Genomic DNA, 13,658 nt, shown 5'->3' on the forward strand with positions numbered 1-13,658 from the left:
TTTCTTTGCAAACTCCTTTGACTACGATGACCTGGATGACTGAGAACCTTTACAGACATCTTAGTTTAATGTATGGGAACACTTACTGCGTGTACTATTGTGCAGATAAATGTATGCTTCACTCACACGTCAACTGAATAAATAATTCAGCCAAAATTGGTTTTCTTATGTTTGTTTTTTGATGACCCCTTCATCTAATACTATTCCCTTTTATTTATTCTTAATCAAGTTTCAATTCAGCTTGTGAAACTTGTGTTTCCTTAAAGGGCAACCACAGCCTCCCAGACACTGTTCAGAGAGGTGTACTGTTTTCCCTCCTTGTAAATCTCACATTTGATGATGGACCACAGGTTCTCAATGGGGTTCCGATCAGGTGAACAAGGAGGCCATGTCATTAGTTTTTCTTCTTTTATACCCTTTCTTGCAGCCACGCTGTGGAGTACTTGGACGCGTGTGATGGAGCATTGTCCTGCATGAAAATCATGTTTTTCTTGAAGGATGCAGACTTCTTCCTGTACCACTGCTTGAAGAAGGTGTCTTCCAGAAACTGGCAGTAGGACTGGGAGTTGAGCTTGACTCCATCCTCAACCCGAAAAGGCCCCACAAGCTCATCTTTGATGATACCAGCCCAAGCCAGTACTCCACCTCCACCTTGCTGGCGTCTGAGTCGGACTGGAGCTCTCTGCCCTTTACCAATCCAGCCACGGGCCCATCAAGACTCACTCTCATTTCATCAGTCCATAAAACCTTAGAAAAACCAGTCTTGAGATATTTCTTGGCCCAGTCTTGACGTTTCAGCTTGTGTGTCTTGTTCAGTGGTGGTCGTCTTTCAGCCTTTCTTACCTTGGCCATGTCTCTGAGTATTGCACACCTTGTGCTTTTGGGCACTCCAGTGATGTTGCTGCTCTGAAATATGGCCAAACTGGTGGCAAGTGGCATCTTGGCAGCTGCACGCTTGACTTTTCTCAGTTCATGGGCAGTTATTTTGCGCCTTGGTTTTTCCACATGCTTCTTGCGACCCTGTTGACTATTTTGAATGAAACGCTTGATTGTTCGATGATCACGCTTCAGAAGCTTTGCAATTTTGAGACTGCTGCATCCCTCTGCAAGATATCTCACTATTTTTGACTTTTCTGAGCCTGTCAAGTCCTTCTTTTGACCCGTTTTGCCAAAGGAAAGGACGTTGCCTAATAATTATGCACACCTGATATAGGGTGTTGATGTCATTAGACCACACCCCTTCTCATTACAGAGATGCACATCACCTAATATGCTTAATTGGTAGTAGGCTTTCGAGCCTATACAGCTTGGAGTAAGACAACATGCATGAAGAGGATGATGTGGACAAAATACTCATTTGCCTAATAATTCTGCACTCCCTGTAAAAACTAATGAAATGATCCTAGAAACAGTATTTCTACTACACAATGAATTTATTCGTGTTGCTTAATTTGATTATAATAACTGTCAAACAACTGAAACTACTTAGCTTATAACTCACTAAAGAAACACAAAGTTCTAAAACTCCATTTTAGACACGAGCCCTGGTACTGACCATTAAAAATGTGAAGTAATGAGGGCATTTTGCCTAGATTGCAAAATGGCCGTAACAATTTTGTGATAATGATCTAAAAACATCTGGCTCTGTATAAGCTTTTTTCTTAAGTTATACTACTCGCAGAGAGACTCTGGGTCCTGCGTTGTGCCTAAAGAACTATTGCTCTTCTCTGACCTGAATTCTCTCACTCCTGCAGCAGTGGTGTTAGTGGGCCACATTTGCATTTCCACTGTTTCTTTGAACCTCTGATGTAATTAATTTAGAAAATGGGGGGGGAATGATGTATAAACCACTTAAGGGAAACATATGTGTCCTACTAATAAGTAATTACCACACAGAGCAAATTTATAAAAGACAAAAAAAAAACATCTATTCTGCCAACAAAGAGGTTTTAACAATAGTTCTGATGGTAGCACATTGAGAAATAACACTTGCAACTGCAGCGTGCCTCACAGGCTGTTTGTAAAATCCTTTGAGAACAGAAAAATGATGAATTAAAAATAGAGTTGTCTCTTAAAGCTGCGAGTGACAGGTGTCTGGGTTTGACTTATGTTTGTGTCTGTACTGAGAGAAAGACATCTAAAAAAAGTAAAAAAATAATAGATAACTAAATTGCATCATCTAAGAAACTTTATTTAGTAGTGAATGGGCTGCAGAATGTCTTTTATGAATCTATTGTATGGTCTGTTTTAGCTCATTCCCCTTTGTAGTGTTTATTATGTTTAAAAAAGAGGATTCAGATGTCTAATCAAAAATGTCCAGTACACTGTTATAAATACTTTTTGGAAAATCAAACAACACATTTCATGTTTTGAAAAATACAAAACATTTAATTGAATTTGTTCCAGCTTCTCTGGTAAATTGTACAATTGCAGCTTAATTCAGCACCATAAAGCCATTTGTTCGTCCGATCAGTAATATTATGTTTGTCTTTCTCTCTCTGTTCGCAGTTTGGAAAGGTACTCATATGAGTACCAGTGATATCTCCCAAAAGTTATACCTGAACTCTTTCAAGGTCTCCTTGTTTGGTACTGTGGTGCTTCCAGGGCTTGCTACTTTCAGATCTCTCCCTGAAAGTCTCATTCTAACCGCTTGACTTGTGAAACTTTCAATGCATGCTGTGTCAGAACAGCAACTTTCAATGTGATTTTACTCTCCAGGAAGGGATGCAAATGTCAAATGAATGCAAATATGGCACGTAGGGTTGGTGGCTATGCAGTTCACATTGCCAAAAAATGTTTGTTTTTCAGTTGTTTGGATTAAGTGCATGATGAGGTTCAAGTTGTTGTCGCTACAGACTTGATGTGTCACCTCCAGGCAGACTCTTCCATTTAAGACCAGGGGCGATTCTAGGATCAGAGCTTTGGGGGTGCTGAGCACCCAGAGAGCTGCCCATCCAGGCAAGGTAAACTTTACTCATCACGATGAGAGTTCTTCCCTGTCTCTGTCAGTCCCTGCATCCTTAAATGTCTCCCGTTGTCCCGTGTTCCCTCTGACTGTCTCTTTGGTGCATTTAAACCCCTGTTCCTCCCTGTCCTCATCCTCTGTTGTCTTCATCTCCATTACCACACAGCAAATTCAAAAGTGTTAAATTTTTTGGTGTTTTAATAGTTAATAGTAATTTTACTCTAAGCAGAGTCACATTCTTTTAATGTAACTCTGAGGTGTAAAATGATAGTAGTTAAAATCGAGTGTTAAAAATGAGTGTTTCTATGTCAAATCTGGAGGTGTTACAATGGAAACATTTACTCTTGACCTCTTAACTCTGAACTCCTACAGGGGCTATGACACCAATAGAGTAAATTCACAGACTCCGCCCCCAGCACCATAGGCTCCAATCGAAGCTGAAGTGAAGCCGTTTCAGAACATATTTGAGTTGTTTGCCATGCTTGGTAAGTCATTTTTTCAAAGATTGTTTAAATTATTATTAGCTTTTACTTCTGTGGCTCTTTGGAGTTGAGACAAAGCTGTGTGGAAGGCATTAGCCATGTTGCTCGCTGATAGCATAATATTCTGTTTTAGCTAGCTGAAAGGTATTGTTTGCGGGCAAATACCACAGCCTTGAAAAAAAGCTTGCATGTGAATTTTCAGTCAAACTTTTGGTCAAATACACCTAAAACAATGTCTAGAATGTGAAATGTTGGTATAATGGTGCTACTTGAAGCCTGAAAACGATCGCCCATAAAAAAAAAAGCGAGCAAACAGCAGTAGCAGACGTCCTGACTGGGTTCTACGTTAGCATAGATCCCTCCAGAGTTTTGTGCACACGGTTTAGGTAAAAATGAAAAAGGTTGAGGTTTTACATTTAGTTCAGTATTACCTGTTGCCTGTGTCCTTGTCTTTTGGGAAAATACTTTACACAAGTAATGGCTCAAAGAGGATTCCTTTTTTTTTTACTGTGCTGCAATTGTTTACTGGATTATTTGTGCCATTAATTAGTGTCAGCTAATTTTTATTCAATCTCCGCACAGGATATGCTTGTGAAGATGGAATATGGGGGAGAGCAGAAGTGCGTTGAAGTTCCACAAAGGGATGAATGAAGGACATGCATATTGTATTGAAGAAATAAGTGATGAGAATGCTGTTATTTGCATTTACCAGCTCACCTATGTCAGACCTTTTGATAAACAAAATTCTTTTTTTTTTTTTTTTTCTTTTTCTTCTAAATGACATCAGAAACAGCAGTATGCGACATTACGTGATGGCAGAGCTTCAGTTCATCCTTTGTCATTTTTTTTTTTTTTTTTTTTTTTTAATAAATAGGACAGGGGGAATGAATGAGAGAAAGAGGGGGAGAGAAAGAAAGAAAACCAAAGGGGAGAAGAGACGGTGAGAAGGGGGGGGAAGAGAGAGAAAAAAAAAAAGAACTCCTGGGTCACCTGTATGGAGAAAAAAAAACAAACAAACAGAGGAGACAGCAAACAACAAAGAGCAACATAATAATAGAGAAAACAAAGCACCATCACAATAAACTAGCTAGTCATAGATATCAATATTTAATAAATAATAAACGATATTGTGCAGCACGCAAGATAGACAGCGCACAGTGTGCTTTGAGGCAGCAGCCAAGAAAGCTTTAGTCCGCGTCTGTGAATACCCATGTGTGCATACCTGTGTGGATCAGCATGCTTGCATTCCAAAGGTTTCTCCATGTAATGATCTGCTAGGGAGTGTGGGGGGGCCACAGCCCCGTCCTCCAGGGTGTGAAGTGGGTATGGAGGAGATCAAAACTCCAGACATCCAGAGGCCCCCAGAACACAAGAGACCATGGAAGACCAACAGAGGGGCAGCCGCGCCACTGTTCCAGTAAGAGCTGAGGAGAGTCCCAGATGAGGGCTTGCCCAGCAGCCGCGGAGCAGAAGTCAGGGGGAGTTGCAGTGACGCGCCCGTGAGCTCCGCCGGCCCCCAGCTGCGCCTGAGTGACCGAGCCCCAGGCCGAGAGGCCGGGGGCACCCCACCTCCAAAGGGGCCCGAGCGAGCCCCAGGCCCCAGGCCCCGACAAGCGGCCGCCAAGGAGTGAGCCGGTGTGTACCCGGACGCCCACCCCCAGACACAAAGAACCACCAACACACCGACACCTGAGGGAGTCCGCCACCGGCAGGGGAAGTGGTGGTGGGTGGAGATAGGCCTCCAAACCTTGGAGGGCCTGAGGTGTCCCCACACTCAAAAAAATGAAACGTTGACTTTAATTAAAATTATTTTGTCAACAGGTTCCACGAAATTGAATTATGTTAGTTTAAAGCAAAAATCTTTAGTTCATCTAATTTAAAAAAACTACTTAAGATTAGCAAGACATATTTAAGACTAACTAAATCAAGTTATGTTGTATGAACAAAGATGATATATTTTCAGGTTAGATAGTTTAGATTAGTTACTTCAACACATTTCTTATTTGTGGCAGTAAAATGTTAAATTTAAGTTAGATTAATTCAAATATTATATTTTCAGCCACCTTGTGCTTTATTAATTAGTTTTACATAAATCTATTTTGTCAACAGGTTCCACACCAATGAATTAAGTACATCCAACTTATTTTTTAAAATTTATTTTATTGCCAACACATTCAGTGAGCATTTGTGTAAACCCAGTCCAAAATAAAACACAACAGCTCATTAGGGTTAGTAATTAACAGTATGTAGACAGATGCAACATCAAGACTTTAAATTAAATGTCTGTATCTACCAGAAATAGAAGAGAGAGAAAAAAACGCATTGAAGATCACATAACACATTGATAAGATGACACTTGAGTTATGCACATGTGATGCTAGTAAGGTCTGTGAGTGTTTTTTTCTTTTAGTGTCTAAAATGGATAGCAAAGTTGCTATTTGCAATGATTGCTTAGGGTCAGTCCAGTAACACAATGCCAATGAAGTGCTTTCCTTTAACAATGCAAAGTGAAGTGTCCACCTCAACAGCCACAATTTAAAAAAAATTTATGTAACAACAACAACAACAATCATAATAATAATAATAATAATAATAATAATAAAAAATAGTCCACTGATATTAGCAATCAAAGAAAATTACATCACCATCCCAAATAAAACTTTAACAAAACATGCCAACATTATGGTCTAACAATAAAACAGCTTGTCAGCGTTCAGTTTTTTTGCAACAGCACAGCAGTAACCATTTAACACTTGCCACTGTCAACATTTATTTTACTAGTGTTTGGGCAAAAAACTTCAGATGTAAACATTTTAACATGGAAACAATTGTTCGTCTTTAAAAGTCCACAAAATATACATTCATCCTGCATTCCCAACTTGGATGATCTGATATCCTCGTGTTGGTGTTGTTCCCAGACCATCATGAAAATGTTGTCACATTGTTGTGACGTTATTCTTTTGCGCGCCAAGCCATTCGTGCATTTATGAAATTCCAATGTTGCAAGGACAATATCAATTCTGCTTACTGTTTATTAAAGGGTTACGGTTAGGGTTAGGGTCAGTTGATCGGCGGACAGAGGCGGTTTCACGCAGCTTAAGTACAGTTTTTTGTTTTACGCCGGTTTTTCCCGAAGTCGCAAAAGTATGACGTCACAACATTCTGATTGGTCACTTGCAATGTTGATCCTGGAACAACAGTTAGTATGATGATCTGGGAACAACACCAACACGAGGATATCAGATCAACCTCCTAACTTACCCTTATTTTTAGTATGTATTGCAATTACCTTTACAATGCACACAATGTAACACAAACTGAATATGAACATATTTCCACCTCATAACAATATGCCTTGAACGCTAATATACACACCACCCTTCAACATTTCTGGTGCAGTATCATCTCTCAATTAAATCCTTTAAATCTCAATACTTTTGATTGTCTCTTACTAGCCCCCCACAACAGTAAAATCTCTCAAATTGTAGTAGTTTACAAACTTTTCAAAATGTTCTAAATTTCTCTTAAATGTAATTTTCCCGTTATCTGTCATTTACAAATTACCATTTTATTCTCATTCAGCCTCCGAAAAACTTCTGTCCATCTGACAGAACATTCATCATCCAAATTAAAGGTTGGCTTATTCATTCAGTGTATTCTTGAGCAACTGTACCTTGGTCAAGAGTATGCTGACATACAGATGAAGGAAGAGCTTCTGAAGTACTTCAAAGAAAGCTTTCAGTCTTGAGGTTAACTGAGATTCAGTGCATATATCCCACCCATTAAGAGTGCACATGCAGAGGCCAGGTCTTCCAGGTCATGCAGGACACACTAGATGGTTATACCCACATCGGCTGGAGGAGTGCTGGCATCAGCTCTTTCGATGGTAAAGATAGCAAGGGTAATTTGTTCCAGCTCCCTCTGAACAGCTGTAGCTTAGACACAAAAACATAGAAAAATGGCATCCAGTTTTAAAAAAAGAAAGAAAAAGGGCCAAAGCTACCCTTTAATGACGTAAACACAATATTAGGAACATGCACCCCAGTGTGCCACTATTTCAGACTACAGATTCAACGATAAATATAAATAGTTTGGGTATACAAGAAGATTTCCCAAAACATTTAAACAGGTTCCATGCAAATTACAACAACAACAACATGCAACAACATTAGTTATTCAAAATTTGGTTTAATACAGATAAAAAACTAAACTAAAATTACCAACCAATTATTCTTTGAAGAGGATGCTTGGGTCTTCATTCAGGTAAAAAGGTAGTGCCCTGAGGACACACTCCCTCCCCTTTTCAATACTTTCCTTCTGTAGAGAGTGGCAGAGATACAGGAAGAGAAAACAGATATACTTTAGGATGACAGAAACTCACATTATACACAAAATGAATGACATATCCACTGCACAGATAGACGTACACAAGACCAACTAATCATCACATGGACATGAATAGTTAACCTGTTGGGCAGGGTTTCCACCACATTATATATGTCCATAATGGAGGTAAAGACAAACTAATACATCATCTTTTTTGCATTCAAAACATAACATAAAAACATTCACTTCTGGTTTAACCTAAATCAAGGGATCAGATTTTACATATGTTTAGGTAATTTAAATTTTCCAACGTTTTGAGTACCAAACTTTGTCTTGCTTAATATAAATGTAAGTGCACTGTGCAGCTACCATACACTAGCTGTTTAAATTTGAAAATGATCTTATTAGCCATAATATTTTGCTACCAACAGAATAACGCACCTGTGTGGCTGGGGCCAAAGTTTGTCTAATTTTCTTCCCTGCAACGCCTCCTTTTTTCTTGAAGACTTTTATGAGCTGGTCAGTGTATTGGTCAAGTTGTGTAAAAAGCCTTGGAACATGTGCAGCAGTAGTAATCCTCACATATTCTGCTTCCAACTGAAAATATGTCAACAAACACAACATACTGTACTGTAAATATACATACTATATGTACACATATACAAACTAAAACTAATGTAGTAAGACCTCATTAAAGCTATAATTTTAACACAAACATTTACACAAAATGCTAATAGAGCCATTACAGCTTTTATTGTTATTTATCAAGTTCCAAAAAATATTGATCACAGCTGATCTGAAAAGAATTTCATGCCTCAGGCCCTTGAACTGCAACCTTTACCATGGTTCAGATGTGGAGACGAAATAACAGGGGCATGGGATGGGTCACAAAAGAAAACTTAACTTATAAAACAGTTTTGTTTTTAAAAGTATAACAGTTCACATACCACATACAAGCTCAGCAATACCACATACACCACATCAGTATAGGAGGGAGCAGGTAAAGGCAGGATCTGAGATTTATAAAGTAAAACAAGAAATTCATTACTTAATTTCAAGAAGCAAATTATTGTTTGAATTACAACTAAATAAAATACTACTCAGAAGAAAAGCAAGAGATTGACACTGCCATGTGCTAACTTTCTATAGAAGCAATTATCACCAGGTCTGTCGACCTCCATTGTCTGTCCACTCATATGTCTTGAATAATTTTATTAAAAAAATTAAGTGTGTACTTTCACAAACTGTAATTTATAACTACATTGATATGTATAACTCCGCTAGGAAACATGCTGTATTTACAGACCATTTTTACATAATACAGATTACTGATAGAGCAGAACAATGGTGTCACAGTGGCTTTCGCCCTTGACTTTTTGGATTTTAAATGTCACTTTATGCTATCCTTGCTATCCTATTCGATATTTCCGACTCTCGGATTACAGAAAAGGAATCCCAAGAAAGCAAATGGAAAAATAACCCCTTGAAAGAATAACCCCATGAACCCCTGTAGCTAATCCCTTAATAAAACAATAAAAATGTTTCTTACACAGTCCACAAAATAAGCATGTCCAGGACCCAGTAAAACTAATGTAAAACAAGCGCACGCAAACGATATAACATGTCTTGTAAGACAAACGCAAAATATAACCATGCTGGACATATAGATACTACACTACATAGTCAAAGAAAAAAGTGGTCTTACCTCTCAAAGAAACAGCAGCTTGGCGCCAAAACAGCCTTTTTCAGTTAAATTTGAAGTCTTGCGCATGAGCAGGCACAAGCCGTGAAACCTTCTTGTTCTGCGCGGTTTCATTACAACTGTTTTTGCATTACTGCCACCTTGTGGATATACAAGGTATATCGATCCTAATTGACTTAACTTAAATGTTATGCGATCAAGTAACACATTAGTATTATGTACGTTGAATAATAGACACAATTACGTAGACTTGATTAGAAAAACATATGTTAACTTAACAAAAACATATATTTTAAGTAAAATGAAAATAAATAATTAATATACACTGAACAATCCACCTCATTCATTTTTTTGAGTGCAGAGAGGTGGCGTCTGATACCCAACCTGACATATAGACACAGATATACAGGCACACACAGACACAAACATCCATTCCCACCCTCATGCTCTCATATGCACTTACTCCACACTCAACCAACGTGGAGACAGACATAAAGAGACGCTGTACACACAATCACACTCCCCAAGCGTACTCTACAAACCGGGTCTAGGTACCCTTGTCCCTGGAGGGGGGAATTGCACCCAGACCCAGGTGGTGTTACCCTTTTCCCTGCGGTGGGGAGAGGCAGACCACCCCGACTCCGCAGCAGCAGGGAGGCCCCACACCCCAGACCGCAGTCGGACGGCCAACTCCTCCTACTAGCCCTCCCGCTCCAGCAGGCCGCAGAGAATGGGGGTGGGAGAAGACTCCAAACCTCCCTCCACCCGCTCATTGTAGTGTTGATGCATATGTGTTCTAAGGTGCATTTAAAACCCAGGAGGGCATGGAGCTACCTGCCAAGGAGCAGCAGGTAAGCGCATAGTCCCTCCTGCTAGCCCTCAATGACTAAGTGTATTTAAAATTGAGAGGTGGGCAACGACGTCAGGGGTGAGGTATACACCCTGATGGTAATTTGGACTCCGTGATTGTGCCCACCCCCAAGATCCTATATGTATGTGTAATGAGAGTGTGAATAATGTGAATGTCTAAGTTGTGGGATAAAATTGAGGCAGAGGCAGCCAGAAGGGGACAGGGGGGGGGTAGCCTCCTCTGCACCCTGGTGACATACCCCCACTCCAAGGCCCTGCATGTGTGGGTGGTTGTGGAGGAGCGGGAAGAGGGAGGCAGCTGGAGATGGGGAGGGAAGGAAGGGAGGGGCAGGTAACCCCTCCCTGGGGCCAGCTCCCCCGCTGACCCCAGTAGGCACTCCCACCCTTCGCGACCCGCCAGGGAAGGGGGGCCCAGGCCCATCAGACCGGGGCCCAGTGCAGTAGCGCCCTCCGGCTCCACAGAGCCCTGGACAGTCCACCCAACCCCACCACAGAGAAAACTGCACCCACCCCACCATCCACACATCTTCCAGACTACATAAGACGGTAAACGCCCAGGCTGAGATCTTCCTCCACCTCTCCTGTATCTCCCCCTCCTGCAGAGAGTTCCTGAAGAGAAGAAAGCTCCTGCAAGATGTGACCATCCCCCCCACCAGTTGAAGAGCCCCCCAGGCGGCTCGACGCACCCTGCTCCAGGGCCGGGCCCCCATGCACCCACCCGCCCACAACCCCGGCAACACACCAACCAGGACCCAAGCCCCCGAGGCCCGGCCCGGCCCCCAGCCCAGAGACGGAACGCCCCCAGAACCTCACGCCCATCCCGGATAAACAAAATTCTAATGAAAGTGAGAACATGTACACTGTTACATCTTTCAGAAAATGTTTTGAAATTGTGGTGCACAATTCAGAATAAATGTTTTTCAAAAACCATTGCATCTTTTTAGTAAATGTTTATTTCCAAAATAAATTTCTAGAAGTTCAGAACAGTAAAATTCCCGCTTTTTAGAATAAATTAGAAGATAACTCTTACGTAGTTAAACTAAAATACTCTTTGAGAGTTAATATATAAACTCTTAACACCAAGTGTTAAATTATCAACTCCAGACAGATTTGGTGTTTAACACTAAATCAGAGTTAACGTACCAACTCTCCAAAAAGAGTTAAATTAACACTCTCTGGTGTGGACCCATATAGACACTTTAATAGTGTTGAAATCAAATCCGACAGTGTTAATTTGGACATGCTGGATTTGCTGTGCAGTCATCATAATTTTACCATCTCTGTGCAAGTCTGCAAATTTCTTTATTAAATCATAAGATTCTTAAATTCATCAAGTCTCTCTGTGCCTGGGTCCTCGTCACAAAACATGACATCACTGTTTTGTACATTTTAACACAATTTAATCCCCACATTTGTAAAAGAAAAGCAAAACACTTTTTTGAAAAGTCTGTAACAAAACCAGATAAAGGTTATTTAAACGCTGCTAAAGACTACTACTGCCAAAGAAGAATGGATTGGAATTTAAAAAAAAATACATATCCTAACCTTAATTATGGGGGGAGAATAATGAATGATGCTCACAATGAGTAAAAAGTAAACTCAGTGCATTTTTGGACAGAGATTCACTTTTAAAGTGTATATATAATACAATACAGATACATAAAAAATACACTCCAAAAATAGAAGAGTCCTTGAAATGTTAGAAAACTGAGACACCGTGGCCTATGGTACAATGTATACAATGTATGAAAAGATCTTTACTGCAGATACTACTATGGCTTTGCAGATTTTTTCTTTTCTTTTATCCTATGTCGCCTCACCTTGAGGTTGGCAAATCTGTCTATCACATTTTGGTGGTCAAGTCTCTCAAGCATCTCTTTCTCAACTGACATCACAGCCAGGTGCTGGAGTCTGCTTTGACCCATGGTCCTTCTCAGCCAGGTATGGAGCTGACTCAAGACACTAAAAGACCTCTCACAGCTACAGCTGCTAACTGGGTTTGTCAGGGCAACCTGAATAATAGTTTTCAGTTTGGGAAAGATCTGATTATCCAGAAGATTGTACAATGTTAACATATCTGGAATGGCACCAGCCTCACTCTTGAGTTTCAACTTCCAGATTGTATGAGTAAAATTAATTGGGGTTTTTTTCTTTGCCAGTTTAACAGTTTCTGTTTTGTCTGTTAGTACTCCCTGTCTGTTTTCTTACCTGGTTCTTCCTGACCTTGTACTTTCTCCTCATGTTCCCCTCTTTCCTCTTTCTTTCTTTGGACCGACAATCATACACAAATAGATTGTATTCAATTAGATTAAAAAATACTATTACGATCACTAATAAAAAAAGTCCTCTCTCAGTGTACTTTCAACCCAAAGGCAAATAACCAAACCACATGTACATCTAATAAAGGATATATATATTGAAACACTGATCCAACATTATCCTTTATTGATGGATCATTTGATCTTACACTTTTACCTGAATGTGGCTCCTTTTTTTGAAAAAACTTCCTCATATCCATTATGAATCTGGCTGTCTCTCCGTACACACACACGCACACAACAGGAGTTATAAGGTTAATGGGCATCCAGCCAGTTAGCTAGTTAGTACCTTGGGTTCAATATCGGCACATACACATAGGACAAAATAACCAGTTTCTCTCATTACATTTCAAACAGGACGGTGATAACAACAGCAGGCTACGGACAATGTTAAGTTTTAGATTTTAAATAGGCTATATGCATTTAAATGGGAGCAACAGGACGTTCAAATGTCGCTGATGTTACTACAGAGCAGGACGGATTGAAGGGTAGCAGTCGGAAACACTTTTTCAGTATAGCAGGTTACCTGGTGTAATGTTTTTCATCTAAAAAGAAACATGGCCTGACTCCTATCTATCTATATAAAGAGTAACTGAAGGTTAAATGCAGCTAACATGTCCTGTTTTAAGCCCGGCACTTACACCTCTTCTCCACTGTGTCTCAGCCACCATCGCTCTGGCAGCAGGGGAGAGGCGAGCTGGAACGAACCACTTTGGGAGGGGGGAGGGGTTATCTATACTTTTGTTGTTAAAATGTTCCATCTTAATTAAGTACTGTATGCTTTTTATATTTTAGTAGTGTATCCCACAAACAGCAAATATTGTGAAAAAAAGTAAGAAATCTTTGGGGGTGCTTTGATTCATTCAGCAACCCCAAAAATGGGCTAAAATCACCCCTGTTTAAGACTATTATTTTCTGTTTTTAACTCCTCAGCTCTTAAACAGATTATCATCGTGAAGGTTTAGTAGTTTAGTTTAACACAAAATTGAACACTG

At 40.1% G+C, this 13,658-nt stretch overlaps 1 long non-coding RNA gene across 1 annotated transcript; it reads right to left on the bottom strand.

Annotated features, from left to right (window-relative positions):
- Positions 1–5,586: 5,586 nt before the first annotated feature.
- LOC146569452 (uncharacterized) lies at positions 5,587–8,363 on the bottom strand. Its single transcript, XR_014893311.1, has 3 exons — positions 8,215–8,363; positions 7,672–7,764; positions 5,587–7,382 (listed from the first exon to the last, which is right to left on the bottom strand). It is a non-coding gene; the product is annotated as an uncharacterized LOC146569452 (long non-coding RNA).
- Positions 8,364–13,658: the final 5,295 nt, after the last annotated feature.

This window comes from Mchenga conophoros, linkage group LG7 (assembly GCF_057382185.1).
Source record: "Mchenga conophoros isolate Kocher_MC1m ecotype Shallow Benthic linkage group LG7, M_conophoros_male_GT1.1, whole genome shotgun sequence".
Classification (NCBI taxonomy): Eukaryota; Metazoa; Chordata; class Actinopteri; order Cichliformes; family Cichlidae; genus Mchenga; species Mchenga conophoros.